The sequence below is a fragment of the Tiliqua scincoides genome, chromosome 6 (genome assembly GCF_035046505.1).
Source record: "Tiliqua scincoides isolate rTilSci1 chromosome 6, rTilSci1.hap2, whole genome shotgun sequence".
NCBI lineage: Eukaryota > Metazoa > Chordata > Lepidosauria > Squamata > Scincidae > Tiliqua > Tiliqua scincoides.
Window position 1 is genome coordinate 59,211,256 of NC_089826.1, and position 14,880 is coordinate 59,226,135.

At 42.7% G+C, this 14,880-nt stretch overlaps 1 pseudogene; it reads left to right on the top strand.

The window, feature by feature from the left end:
- Positions 1-12,032: 12,032 nt before the first annotated feature.
- LOC136656148 (5S ribosomal RNA) lies at positions 12,033-12,152 on the top strand (annotated as a pseudogene).
- The last annotated feature ends 2,728 nt before the right edge of the window (positions 12,153-14,880 follow it).

Sequence of the window (14,880 nt, forward strand, 5' to 3'; positions counted from 1 at the left end):
CGGCCTCTCCAACCACCAAGTCAGTGCAAACAGAATGTTTGCGCCAGTCCTAGGCACAAGGGACTTGCACTGGCCCAAGGGCATGTTGTGCCCTAAATCAAGAGTAAATTCCACTGAACTCAGTAGGGCTTGCTTCTCAATAAACAGGTGCAGGATTGAGTTTTGTTCTAGCGTAGCAATTTTCAACCACTATACCGCGAATAGTCTGCTGGAGTTTGGAAGCGGTCATTTATTAATAGGGCCATTGGGGTATATGAGCCCCCTGCTGGCAGTTGGTGTGTCTTCTCACAGCTCAGTACTGCACTCTGGGTGCCCAGGGCAGCAGTGGCGCTGAAATTGGCTGTCACTGCATCCTGCATGCTCCATGGTGAGTGCACACTATATAGGATTGAGTCCTCAGTTATCAAAAAATCAGTTATAGACCTTGACAATTTTAGTGCTTCACCAGTGTGCCGTGACATGAAAATGTTGACAGTCAGTGGTAGTGGTTGCAGTCAGAGGCAGGAACTGAGATGGTATGGGCTTAAAGTGAAGGTGAAGTCACTCCTTTGGCAATTACAGTCTAACTGGAGATGCCTAAGCATACAGTAATTTGAAGAAGGTGAAATCCATGCTCTGATCATTGTAAACTTAACTCATTTATTGCCAGAAATCTTAACTGAAGGAAACAATAGTTCTGTCTGTCGCAGAGGTATAGCGAATCCCACTTCTTAATGCTGGAATCATCTCAGCTCCTTTGGTGGTGTTTCCAAATCTAAAAGGGCAAGTAACTCTCTAGGTACCACTAATTGTGCTGTTCTTCTCTTTCATTAAGCATATTTCACCCTCTTTAGAAGTATTTTGCCCTTAGCCTTTACTAAGTGAGAAGAGGATGGTGTTTATCTCTTACTAGGAATGTGACAATATCACCAGAACTTGGCTCTCAAAGTCACCTTTAAAGCAGATGTGCACTATGAAGAACAAATAAGTCTCTGTAGAAGTAAAATAAGTCTCAAGTAAGTTCTTTGCCCCTTCTTTCATTTGCTTGTGTTTAACCTGATGTTTCACCTGTTCCATTATTTCATCCTTCTTTGTTCCAGAGAAATAAAGAGCAACTGTACTGAGGAAGAATCATTTGGCATAAAGTAGGCAGTAAGAAGGTTCTGTTGAGTTTTCCTGAGTTGTGATCAATAAGCTCAGTTTACTTCAAGCATAATTTGGTGGTGGTTTTCCACAGGTTTTCCACAGGAATCTTTCAGTGTTCCACCTAGAGATACCAGGGACTGAATCTGGAATCTTTTGCACACAAAGCATGTGCTCTACCAAAGACTGTACCCCCTCACCAAAAACCACAACACAAGCTAAAACTACTAAGATTTCTCAGCCAGACCATAAGCCACCATAAGAAAAGAGTTGTTTGAGAATCCATCCAAAGGCCAGCTGGGCTGCATGGGGGGGAGAGTTCCGCCACTTAGGTGCAGCTAAGAAGGCCCTGTCCCTGGTACCACCAACCAGAGGGTATGAGAACCAAGAGCAGGGCTTTTCTAGATGACCTTAGTGAATGGGCAGGTTCATATGGAATGAATCTGGAGTTATGGTGAATATTATTGAAAGCCACTGAGAGGTCCCACAGAACCATCAGGGATACTCAGGAGTTGTCCCAGCTGATTGCTTTTATATTAATTCATATAGGTGACAACTAAGCTACATAGCCTGTGTAGCCAGCTAGTTTCTGGCAGGGAGTGTCTATTTACACAACAAGGGCACTAGATTGGGCTGAATGCTCGATTAACAATCTATTAGCATAACAGTGGGGATCAGCTAAGTCATTAAGTGATGCACACCTGTACTCAAATTAATAGAGCAGCCACCTTGCAAACAATAGTTACTCCATAATTAGCATAATATACCTAGAGAGGGGAGGCAGAGGAGAGGCAGGTAAGACCAAAAAAAAACCCTCTCCCAAACTGCTTATGGTGTTATTCTTAGAGGTAGGGAATTTGATTCAGGTGAAGATGAGAGAATTGGTTTATTACCTTCCTCCACCACCCCTTTTCATCATAATAAATGACAAGAGAGTATTTGGAAATTATTTATATCTTTGACCAAACTGGCTGAGCTTGTATGGGTAATAATTTTAATGTTAGCCCCCTGAATTATTCTGTTCAGAAAAAAGGACAGAAATTTGTTGTATAGGATATGAAGTTTAACTTGAAAAATGAGATGTCACATCCCATGCAACATAGACCATATAATGCATTAACCATGTAGATAGCGAATACCCTATATGTGCTTCTCAGCACAAAGAAATATACTGCCATGCAAAGGTTAACTGATGAATACATGCACATCTTGCTCCTCTCTTAACAAAAATAAATGGTGGAAAGACAAGTGGGAATATTGACAAGAACAAGTAATGGGAGATGCCGAAAAGCTAATGTGTCAGACTGACTAATGGTTAACATGAATTTGTTAAGAAGAAAGCAGGCTGAACTGAACTAACCTAGCTTCCTTTTGATAAATAACTCGTTTAGTAGATCAGAGAAATACAATACATGCTTATAGCTTCAGTTCAACAAGGTTCAACAACCTTTTGATCTAGTTTCAAATGAGATCCTCCAAAGAATCTGTACTGCAGCGAGTCATGGACTCTTCGCTCACAACAGGAGAGGAAACTGAACGCTTTCCACATGTGCTGCCTCCGATGCGTCCTCGGCATCATCTGGCAGGACAAAGTTCCTAACAACACAGTCCTGGAACGAGCTGGAACCCCTAGCATGTATGCACTGCTGAAACAGAGACGCCTGCGTCGGCTCGGTCATGTTGTGAGAATGGATGATGGCCGGATCCCAAAGGATCTCCTCTATGGAGAACTCGTGCAAAGAAAGCGCCCTACAGGTAGACCACAGCTGCGATACAAGGACATCTGCAAGAGGGATCTGAAGGCCTTAGGAGTGGACCTCAACAGGTGGGAAACCCTGGCCTCTGAGCGGCCCACTTGGAGGCAGGCTGTGCAGCATGGCCTTTCCCAGTTTGAAGAGACACTTGGCCAACAGTCTGAGGCAAAGAGGCAAAGAAGGAAGGCCTATAGCCAGGGAGACAGACCAGGGACAGACTACACTTGCTCCCAATGTGGAAGGGATTGTCACTCCCAAATTGGCCTTTTCAGCCACACAGGACGCTGTTCCAGAACCACCATTCAGAACGCGATGCCATAGTCTTTCGAGACTGAAGGTTGCCAACAACACCTCCAAAGAAACCTGAAGAAATGTGAACTTGGAAGAATTACTGCAACATGTATGTGCAACCTCCTGATTGTATGCACAACCTCCTGATTTTAGAAATGGGTTATGTCAGAATGCCAGATGCAAGGGAGGGCACCAGGATGAGGTCTCTTGTTATCTGGTGTACTCCCTGGGGCATTTGGTGGGCCGCTGTGAGATACAGGAAGCTGGACTAGATGGGCCTATGGCCTGATTCAGTGGGGCTGTTCTTATGTTCTTATGTTCATACATATGCAACTGAAAGGATAGCCCAATTACATGTGGGCCCCCTGTATCAATAGCTCAGGTATCCAGGGATTGAGGGCCCAATCCTATCCAACTTTCCAGCTCTGGTGCAGCTGCACTGCAGCCCTTAGGCAAAGGACCAAATGCTCCCTTACCTTGTGGAGGCCTCTATAATTACCCTCCCACCACAGGATGCAGCACAAACCCAGTTGGCATGGCTACACCAGGGCTGGAAAGTTGGATAGGATTTGGCCCTGAGTTATCTATGGATGGGGGTGCACCCATTAGCATTGTTACGTTTATAAGCTGTGAAGTGTTTCTTGCTTTAACAGGGTGCTATAAGCATTCAAACTAGATTGAACAATAAAAGGATGCAGTTATGTCCTGCTTCCTGTTACCATTCAATTTAGTTTCATCAAGCATTCAGGTTGCCAGCAGTCTGCTCACATGACACTGTAAGCTTGAATACTTAGTGTGATATGACTATATTTTATTGAATTCTTATAAAACGAAGAGATTTCACATCTTTCACAGGAACACAGCAAAAAATGTGTCTCTTCCTGGGTGACAGTAGCAGATCTCCCCTTCCTTGCGCCCTGGGACAAAGGTCTGCAATGGCGCCCCCCACAGGAAGCTGCCGCCTCCCCATGTACAAATCCACCATCCCCTCCACTTACCTGAAGCACATGGAGCCTCGTGCAACCTCAGGACGCACCAGGGAAGCCTACTGAAGCTTCCCCAGGCTCTTAAACTGTGCTTCTGGAAAACCGGAAGCACAATTTCTGACCATGTCGGGATCCTCAAAAGACTCCCTAGAGGCATATGAGGCCCCTAGAGGTGTCCTAGAGGCATGTGAGGCTCAGTGCCTGGGGCATTTGCCCTGTTAATTCAATGGGAGGTCCACTTCTGCTTGGTGAACTTTTTCCTTTGACGGAAAACCTCAGGAAGAACAATCAGGCCATTCACTCCCCATAGCTTTAATTTATCTGGCACACAGGATTTCAGAACGGCATTTCCCCAATTTTTATCCTCAAAACAACCCAGTTGAGTAGTGACTAACCCATGGTTTTGGCTGGCTGAGCATTTGAACCCACATCAATCCAAGAACAACGCTTTTGCCGTTACATTAGCATTTAATAACTGCTGATCTTCTCACTATCATGCCTTGCAGTGACATTATAAATGACATGAGCATTCATTGCAAAGGTGGAATATACATTTCTTAATAAATGAATAACTGTATGGGTGAGAAAGAAGTCTGAGTTGATCTCCTAAACAAATCTCTATTGTGGGGCACTAGCAGATTGTAAGCTACCCAGAAACATATATTTTGGTCCCTCTTAATAAGAGTCTCATCAGTCATTATTCAGGACCCTTCTCCTCTTGATTATAGTTAGATTCTTTCCACGTATAGGGAGCAGAGTAGTCCTTCCAGACTAGTATGATTAAATATGGTTCACAGAGTGATTGACTCTGCCTAAAGAGGCTAAGGCCCAGTAAATGTCCTTGCACTGCTGGAGTGTTATCTCTGGCAGTGCAAAGTCCTTTACAGTGGTGAAAGCCAGGCTGCCACAAATGGACAGTGGCACATGCATGCATGCAGCTGAAGAGACCTCTGTTGGTACTGATAAGTTGTCTATGGGGGCAGCCCAGCGTAGGGGGAGTAACAGGACATGTTGGATGCAGAGATAGGAACTGTGACCTGTACCTTCTTGGTTCCTATTTTTCAGAATATCAGAGGTCAGTTATAGCAACAGCAGCAGCTTGTAAAATTCCTGGGTAACACTAGTTTTGGGTAGATTTTTACCCCTTGTCTTGGGTAGATTTTTTCCAACTAGATGAGAAAAGAAAGCAATCAGAACAGTAATATGAAATATTAACTTATTTTTTGAGGAGATGGAAGGGAGACCAGCTGAAATGTTGCATTACTTATTTACTGGGAGTCAGACCACAATAAAACTGTGTGGTCCTCCTGCTGAATTCATACTTGAGAAGCATCTGTCCCTGGAGGACCATACCATTCTCCACAGAAGCTAAATATTTTGTACAAATACAGTAAGAAATAAGCCAGAAAGCATCAAAGTTTTAAATTTTTTTCCTTGAGCTGCAATCATTATTTATTTATTTATGTATTTCTTTATTGTCCCTTTTATAGTAAGGATTAATAATGCAGTTCTTGCATCACAGCACAGGAAAGAAAATAACAGAAGTCATATGTTCCTCAGTTATTACAATAGGGAGGATATAGCTCAGGGATCAACATTATTCTTGTATTGTTGTACTCTTGTATTGTATTCTTGTATTGCTCTTTCTTAAAGCCAACCAATAAAAATCATTTTCAATAAACCTGCCATCTTCTTGCCTCTTTCCTGCAGTTTAATGTGATTTGTAAGTTTAGGCATAAGGGCAATGTTCTCTAAATCGTATAGTCCTAACTCCATTAGGGTTCTTTCCTCTTGCTCCTTCCCTGGACATGATTGTATGTGATACTGATTTTTGCACATCAATAAGGATCAATCTGATCTAATCTATTATGCCATTCAGATCTCCAAATCTGGATTATCCAGACTTTCCAGATATATCTGTTATCATTTCCCATGATTTGCTAATAACCAGGCATAGCCAAAATGTATCTTATTACATTGCATCTGCCAAAATGCTTGAGTTTCTGTAAATCTTCAGTAAAGAATGATCATAAGGAATCATTGTTTTAAAATAATTTTCTCTCAAATCTGTACTTATTCAATGTTTCTGGATATTTTTCTATATACATTTCCAGTTCTCAGGGTATGTTGTCTGATATTTTTGGCCCATTTTTTGCAAAAAAATAATTATCATGCCACCCCATAACAGTGTCCAGTAAAACAAAGTAACCTATAAATGTTTTGAAAATGTCCTTGTTCTTCTGGCACAGTTTCCTGAAACATGGCACCATTGTAATAGCAAAGGATTATTCTTTGGTGGGAAGGATTTTAAGAGTCTTTTCAGTGGAGTTTAAGTGCTGATCTTTTAGAACTAAAGCTAGCTGCCTCTGGAAACCATCTTCACAATCTTAAACGCTGTTTCAGCTGAATAACAGTGTGAGAACTTGAAATTATCTGGTGCCCTGGAATCAATATCAAGCAATATTTCTCTTTGAAAGAAATTTAGTCTGACAGAAAGGAGTAAGAGCAATGTAAGGGAACTGAGATCCTAGCTGAAAAGCTGGATATAGAAATTCCCTGTAAAGCAGTACAAATTAGTTGATGTCACTAGAGCAAGAAAACCATAGTGACAGAGTAAAATGTTATCTAGGTTCCAGAATACTTTATTATCACCACCATAGGTCACTAAGCTTCACAAGTTATATCCATCAACTTTGATAGCAATTTATAAGCTAACAATGGGAGTTGGAAAGTGAGGTGTTTTAATGTACTAACCATTTTCAGAGACACCTGGGTTCAAGAATGGTTAGGACAGAAATGAAATAGGATTGCTGATCTCAGTCTGCTCTCTAGTGGACAATAATACATAAAACTAGCACAGAACAAGAAATATATAAGCAAGAGGATCCCAAGGCGTGGGGGGGGGGGGGAAAGGTTACCTGCAGTTTTAAAACCATATTCCTAGTTTTGCTTTGCATTTTGTTCCCATTAGGCCTGCCTCAAAAGGAATATTTATGGAATTTCACTTCCATTAATACTTCATCCCATCTTGCTCTTACCACCTGGAAAAGAACATCACAAAAATGGAGCACGTTCAAAGAAGGACCATTAAAATGCATTCAGGGCTTTGCTAAAGAAGGATCTTTAACGGTTTGCATGTGTAGATTTGAGGTGGTGGAAATAATGGGCCACTCAGAAAGCAGAGGATTTGAAAAACATAAACCGTTGTAGAAATAGAAAAATGACAAAGTGCTGAAAAAACTGAGTACTGCTGCTGCATTAGTACATGAAAAATACCAGGATGGTCCACAATTGCAGAAAGTTAGGAAGGGGCTACTGTGCTGAGGCAGCTGCAATGTATTATTATTCCTAACTTATTATATACAAGCAAAATATGGCAGAAAGCGTGCATGACAGGGTTAAGATGAAGAAGCTGCAACTTGATCCCTGTCAGTGGAACCAGGGACTCTCCAAGCATCTATGCAATGCAGATCAGAAGCATCTGGGCTCACAGCCCAACAGCACCCAAAATCCATAAGCATATATGTCAGTACAACTGACACCACTATCCACGCCACCCAATACTGTTACAGAGGCACAGTTCCCCCAATTTGCGTATTCGCCTGGTATAATATCACATTGTGACATTCCCCTGGTATGGCAGTCCTCGCCCCTCAGTACAGCTTCAAAAGAATTCAAGACCTGCATTTAAATTTCAACCTGTGATATTGGCTGAGGCAATTTACCAAGAAAGTCTCAGATTTTGCAGCTTGTCAGTTTCTGACCTGATGATGAAAGATTGTATATCTGGAAATGAGATACAGATTATATGAGAACAACTATGGCTCATGTGAGCTCATGCTTTTAGCCTTGAAGCCTGAAGCTGAAAAGAATATTAATAAAGCCATATGTCTTTTTGCTAATTGTCCAATAAAAAAGATCTGCTAATGTAAGACTATTTTTGATGGATGTCATGTTCTGTTGCCAGCTGGCACCATCCGTAAACCTTTAAAAATATTTTCTTCCTCTTCCCCACCAATAATGATCTACAAAAAGAAAGGAAGAAGATGGATGTGATGCTACAAACTGAAATGAATGAGAGAGGAGGAAAAAGATTTGATGAGAGCCTCATGTTTCCCCCCCAAATGAGTTTCACATCAGAATTTTAAAACAAGTTTTTATAAAGAAATGACAACAGAATGGGAAAAAATAGTTTAATATTATATAAATATAAAACACATTACTAATTTAAGATTTAAAACGTTGATTTACAGCTTCAAGAGGGCAGGACTGGCTAATAACAATATGGAATAACAAGCATTTTTGCCATTTGCTATACAGGTCGTGTCACGTTATCCACTGGGGTTCCATTCTGCATTCTGCATTCTGGAACCCCCAGTGGATTAAAAAAATCAGTGTGATACTGTGAACTAAGAGTACGCACTAAACTCCAGCTAAAGGAATGCTGCCTTTGTAAGTTCAAGGGCAACATGGATGCCAAATGAGTGGAAAAATAGCTTTAAAGACCCACTTACAGTTTTCTTGCTCCTCTATTGTCACCTCAGAATGCTTTGGTAAGGATACTATACTGCATTCAGCCACTAGATGAGGTGAATAATGATATCTAAAGAAATTAAATTATAATTATTTAACAGCACAAAGGTAGGAAATTGGATTTTTTTCCCTTTTTAAATGTTACAAGACATTTAAAGGTGGACCTCAGTATCAGTGGTGAGTCAAATCAGTGGATACCAAATCAGTGAATACCGAGGTCCCACCTGTATGCTATATACTTGTCAGCTTGCTCTTCCTCAACAGAGGAAAGAGCAGTCAAGGTAGCATGACTAGCTATTAATGTCAGGATTAACTTTTTCATGATGCTACTAACATGTTGGTCCATCCTCTTCAGTGAAAACACTTTGATCATGGAGGTCAAGCAGAGAAGGATGGTAAATAGTAACAGATTTGCTGGTTACAGGCACCAACAAATGCAACACCATGATCGACTATCAGTGTCAAAAGTGAGTGAAAACGGACAGGTGTAGACTATAAGTAAATCATCATGGCACATACATTGTGCAGTCTATAACTATGCAAATGCATATTCTAATGTTGATGCACTAGAATCCAGAATAATGGGAAATTGAGGACCCAATCCGACCTAACTTTCCAGTGCTCATGTAACCGTGCCAACAGGACATGCACTGAATCCTGTTATGGGGAGGCAGTCCTGGAGACCTCCTCTAGGCAAGGGAATGTTTGTTCCCTTACCTTGGGGCTGCATCAGTGCTGGAATATGGGATAGGACTGGGCGCTGAGTCAGTGAAACAGTAATGAAGTCACATCTACATGGCTGAAAAAGGGCATCAGAGATCATACTTAAATAGAATATACTGCTATAATGTTAGTTGATCATATCTACATATTAGTCCACCATGAAAAATAAAACTTGGCATTTGCTGAGATGTGAAAATAGTTTTGTACGTTGACTAATTTTACAAATAGTCTGTTTTGCGCCCTAAAACCATAATTGTAAAAAAAAAAAAAGTTTTCAGCTGTGATGTCTGTAATAAAAATGAATAGGGTTTGAGGCAACATCCTGGCAATATTTTTAGCTTTTTCTGACTGGGAAAAAAATCAATAATCTTGAGAGGCAATCAACCATTAAAAAACAAATTGCATATAAAGATACATGCTGTTTCAGTTGGCTATAATGGCAAATTGTAATAAGAAAGATCAGAATCTGGTGTAGCTGCCTTAAGCATCCATTGTTGAGACCTAGGGCAAAATTGCAAATCAAATTGTACTATTGTGGTGCCAGAGTGAAAATGTTTTATGTTTCATTCTTCTACTCTTATTATTTGAAATCAAACTTCCAGATGACAACTGCTAGCTTAGAGCCCAATCCTGAGCTCTGAGCGCCGGCTCACTGCTGTCATGCACTGTCGCAAACGTGCTTTAAGGCACGTTTGCGGGCCCTACCACCAGGCGAGTGCCAGTGGTAGCCCAGTGCTGGCTGGCGCTGGGCTAGCATCAGGTGAGCACTGGAGTTCCACTGCTTGGCAGTTGTGTGGACCACCAAGCAGCAGAGAGATAGGTGGGGTGTGGGGGAGAGGCAGGGAGGACACATTCCAGGGAAGGGAGAGGTGGGTGGAGGGTGGGAAGAGGGCAGGGAGGAGGCATTCTGGGGGAGGGAGTGGGGTGGGAGGGAGGTGGGACCGGCGGAGTGAAGCTGCACCTGATTCAAAGCCTCTGTGTCAGGCTCACCACCCAACATGGCTGACCTTTTCACTAGTGGTGAATTGAGTAGCCCCATTGTGGGGCTACTCGGCTTACCTGGGGGTAGGGGACAAAAGTCCCCTTCTCCCGAGGAGCTGCTGTTAGCTGCCCAGAGCATGCTGGATGTGGCGGCAGCCATTTCTGGCACCACTGCGGCCAGGCACACCGGGCAGCTCAGGATTGGGCTATTAGACTCTCCAGTTTTATAGGTGTGCCCTAGTTTAGTGTGCCCTAAACTAGCCTACTCCTCTCCTCTACTAAGAAAGATCTATTACCTCCCACCTTCTGTAGCAGGTTGGTGAAGGTAATCTGCAGATAAAGAATCCTACACAGCAAGGAAAGTTCAGTTTTTAAAATATGGCCTCCACAATATCAACTGCCCATTTAGTCCATTGGGCAATATACTAAGACAACAAGGTGCTGTACCTCAGGCAACCTCTGGGTTAATAGTGCTCTGTGTGCATATTGCTGAGTTTGGGCTCATGAGTTCTTGTGGGTGAACACAAAGATAATAATAATAACTAGGTATTTATATACCGCCTTTCTGGTCATTGGATTACTCCTCTGACTTTATTCAAGGCAGTTTACATAGGCAGGCATTTCTAAATCCCTCAAGAGGATTTTTACGATCATAGAGGTTCTCTCTTTCAAGAACCAACATTTCAGAATGGATCTTCCTGGTTTGGTCTCACTTCTGGCGTCCAGTTCTCCCACACAGGCTGGCAAGCAGCTCCATCTCTCACATGGAGGGCAGCCAAGACACTTCTTGCTCACACCAAGAGTAGGTGGAATCACTCGGCTCGGCTTGTCAGCTGCTTCAAGGTCTCGCCATTCTCAGCCGTTCAGGGAGCTGCCGGTGTCCTCGAACTGGCAACCTTCTGATGTTATCTTCAGGCTAACGGAGGCTCTACCCTCTAGACCAGACCTCCTGCCCTGGAGGAGACATAATGAGTAGCATGCAGCAGTTATCAGACCATAACTGTTTCATAATTATGCTCAATACTCTAGCACAGTTCTCAAACTTTTTAACAGCAGGACCCGCTTTTTAGAGTGACAATCTGTCGGGACCCACCTGAAGTATGCCATGAACCTGGAATGATGTAATGGTTGGAAGTTACATCATTAAGCAGAAAAAATTTTTGACAGCCCCAGATGACAAAATCAAAACAAGTACATTAAAATTTTACAATAAAAATTTATTTAAAATGAAGAATGCTCCTAACCCTCCAAAGCTGTTGCTGATCTGTTTAAAAGAAAATTCCCCAAACATCCCAAAGGTTGCAATCCTATCCACATTTACCTGAGAGTAAGCTCCATTGACTAGCATTTCAATTCACACTGAAATGAATGGAAACCCACCTGAAATTAGTTCATGATCCACCTGGTGGGGACTAACCCACAGTTTTAGAAACACTAGTTTTAAACATAGGCAAGGGGGGCATGTCAAGCTAGGAAAGGTCATGCTAATTAAGGGCCATTATTTTGAAGGAAGACTATAGCATTGTGGGTCATGTGTGTCTCTTTTCATCCATGATCTTGCAAATTTGGGTGCCCCATCCTGATAGACCTTTACTGCAAGCACAAGTTCTGCTGCAAAATAAATTTCAAATTGTCTAGCAGCCAGTACAGCAACTGCTACCCTGCACATGCCTGATCTCGTCTGATCTAGGAAGCTAAGCAGGGTCAGGCCTGGTTAGTACTTGGATGGGAGACCGCCTGGGAATACTGGGTGCTGTAGGCTTATACCATAGTCTTTTGAGACTGAAGGTTGCCAACCAACAGGCCACTGGACAATTTTTTTCAGATTCTTATGCCAAAAAGTCTCTCCCATCAATGACTGGAGCCTGGGTGCAGCACACAACCTGCTTTGTCTTTTGTCTCTCAAGCAGTGGCATAGCTAGGTCATTTGACAGCAGGGGCCCATAAATTTTTGTAACCCCATAAGACATTATTAATTAATTATGAATGGTACCAGGGCAGACCGCACCCCGCCAGCTACACCACTGCCCTCAAGAACATCCCAAAACTGTCATACACTGCTAAATTTGACTTCTTGCTCTAAGAAGTATCTCTAATACTCCCAATTCAGGCCAATTTGAGTTATAGTGCACGTGTGTGAGACATATGAGCATGTGTACATGAGACTGAGCAGCGCTGACAACACCAGTTAGGCTCTCTAATGGGTATAGACCAGGGGTGCTCAATAGGTGGATCGTGATCTACAGGTAGATCGCGAGGCAAAATGAGTAGATCGCGGAGTGCCAACCCCCCCCTTCAGGTGCCTCTGGGAGGAAACGCCGGGAGTAAGGCCCATTGTACTCAATGGGGCTTACTCCCAGGTAAGTGTGGCTAGGATTGCAGCCTCACAGCCTAATCCTACGCATATCTACTCAGGAGTAAGTCCTGTTATACTCAGTGGGGCTCAAGGTACACCAACATACATTGTACACATAAATGTTATATGTTATGATGGCGCGAACATTGTAAAAAAACTCTGGTAGATCTCCGGGCCTTGCTGGGTTTCAAAGTAGCTCTTGAGCCAAAAAAGTGTGAGCACCCCTGGTATAGACTAACTTCTGACATGGTCCAGGCTGTTAGGGGGCAGGGGAGGAGGTGCCATGAAGAACCTAGTGCAGGGATGTCAAACATAAGACCCACAGGCTGGATACAGCCCACGGGAGCTCTTGCCCCCATTGGGCTCTCCCAGCACTACCATCACCTGCTCTCAGCTGCTAAGCTAAAAAATGATGCATTGACAGAAGCTGTGCTTCTGAAAGAGCAGTGCTGGGAAAGCCCAATTATCATGTGGGACACACTTTCAGCTGTACTGCTGAGGGGCTGCTGCTAAAAGGGTGGCCCACATGATAATTGGGCTTTCCCTGTACAGCCCTTTCAGCAGTGGCACTTCAGCCAAGCACTGGGAGGGAGAGACAAAAGGAGAAGGCGAGGAACAGTATGAGGGAAGAGGCAAAGCAAAGAGAGGTGAGAAAGTGAAAAGGGAGATGCTGATGAAGTGTCGCTGTGAAATGCCTCAGCAGAAGCAGCATTGCTGAAAAGGTGGCTGAAATAACTGGACTCTCCCATATCTTGAAAACATGATCATGGTTTGCATATTTTCTGTCATTTGCCACTAATATGTTCCTAAGTGATGAAAAGGTGCTTATTTTGGGGGCACCACTTGCTTAATGACGTTCCTGTTTAATGATATCCCTTCCAGCCTTCAGCAGGCACCAGGAATGCTATTCATCCCACTGTATGAAACACCCCTGACCAAGTGCATTATTTTGTCCTAAGGCCTTCTAGCAACGTGGTGCCAGGTTTGCACGCGCTCATAGATCTAAAGAGCCCCATGACACATGTTGTGATTTATGAGATCTCTGTTCCCTTACTAGACACTCCTGTGATTGGCTACAAAGAACAAAAATCCTGTCTCCTTTGTGGCTGTGAAAGTGAAGGTGGGGAAGTCACCCAAGACTCTCTCCATTGCTTTCAACAGACATACAGTACCTAAAATTAAACCACTTCTTTTACAGGTGCAACAATATGCTGTTGCCCAGAATGGAACCAATGTGTGAATGAGTGTGGGATTCTGATTAACTTCCATTAATCCCCCTGCCAAGACTCCAACTCTGCCCAGCTTAGGGCCCAATCTTATCCAACTTTCCAGCACAGGTGCAACTGCAATGCAGCCCTATGGTAAGGGAACAAATGCTCCCATACCTTGAGGAGGCCTCTAAGACTGTCCCCCCACCACAGGATGCAGTGCATGCCCTATTGGCACAGCTGCACCGGCAATGGAAAATTGGATAGGATTCAGCCCTTAGTTCTTTGCATTGGTGAAGTCACACCTCACATCAGCACAAGGTGATTGCTATATCAGTATAATTTTTCCATTGTGTTCTGCCAGCACAAGAATATTTTGGAGCGATCCTATTCCATCACAAGGGAATAAGTGAGGGCTAAGATTGTGCTGCAAGATTCACTTTTTGCTGACATCACATTTTATGATTTTTCTTCTCTCCCCTTCATTTTTAATTAGTAGGACATTTACATGAAAACGGGATCTTTGTTTCTTAAGAGCTCATCTGCTTCTGTTGCGTATCTATTCCTTGCTGAACTTGTCACAAGCAGAATGTGATATTTTCAGGTGAGCAATAAGCAGAAGGAACAGATGTGCTCTTAAGAAACAAAGATCCTTTTGAATGCAAATTTCCTAATAAAAGCAGGAGATGATAAAAATGGAAAATACATACTGTGGAAAGTAATTGCAATCTTTAAAAAAAAAAGAGACAATGGTGTCTCACTAGAGCAATCACAATTCAGAGTGCTAAAATTTGAAACAGAAAATAAAACAGAAAAACACAATATAAAGATAAAAGACACATGAGACTCTGGAGAGAGATGAAGGAGGTATGATAGTGGCTTTTATTAGACCAACTTGTACTGGTAATAATGCTCTTTCTATTTTT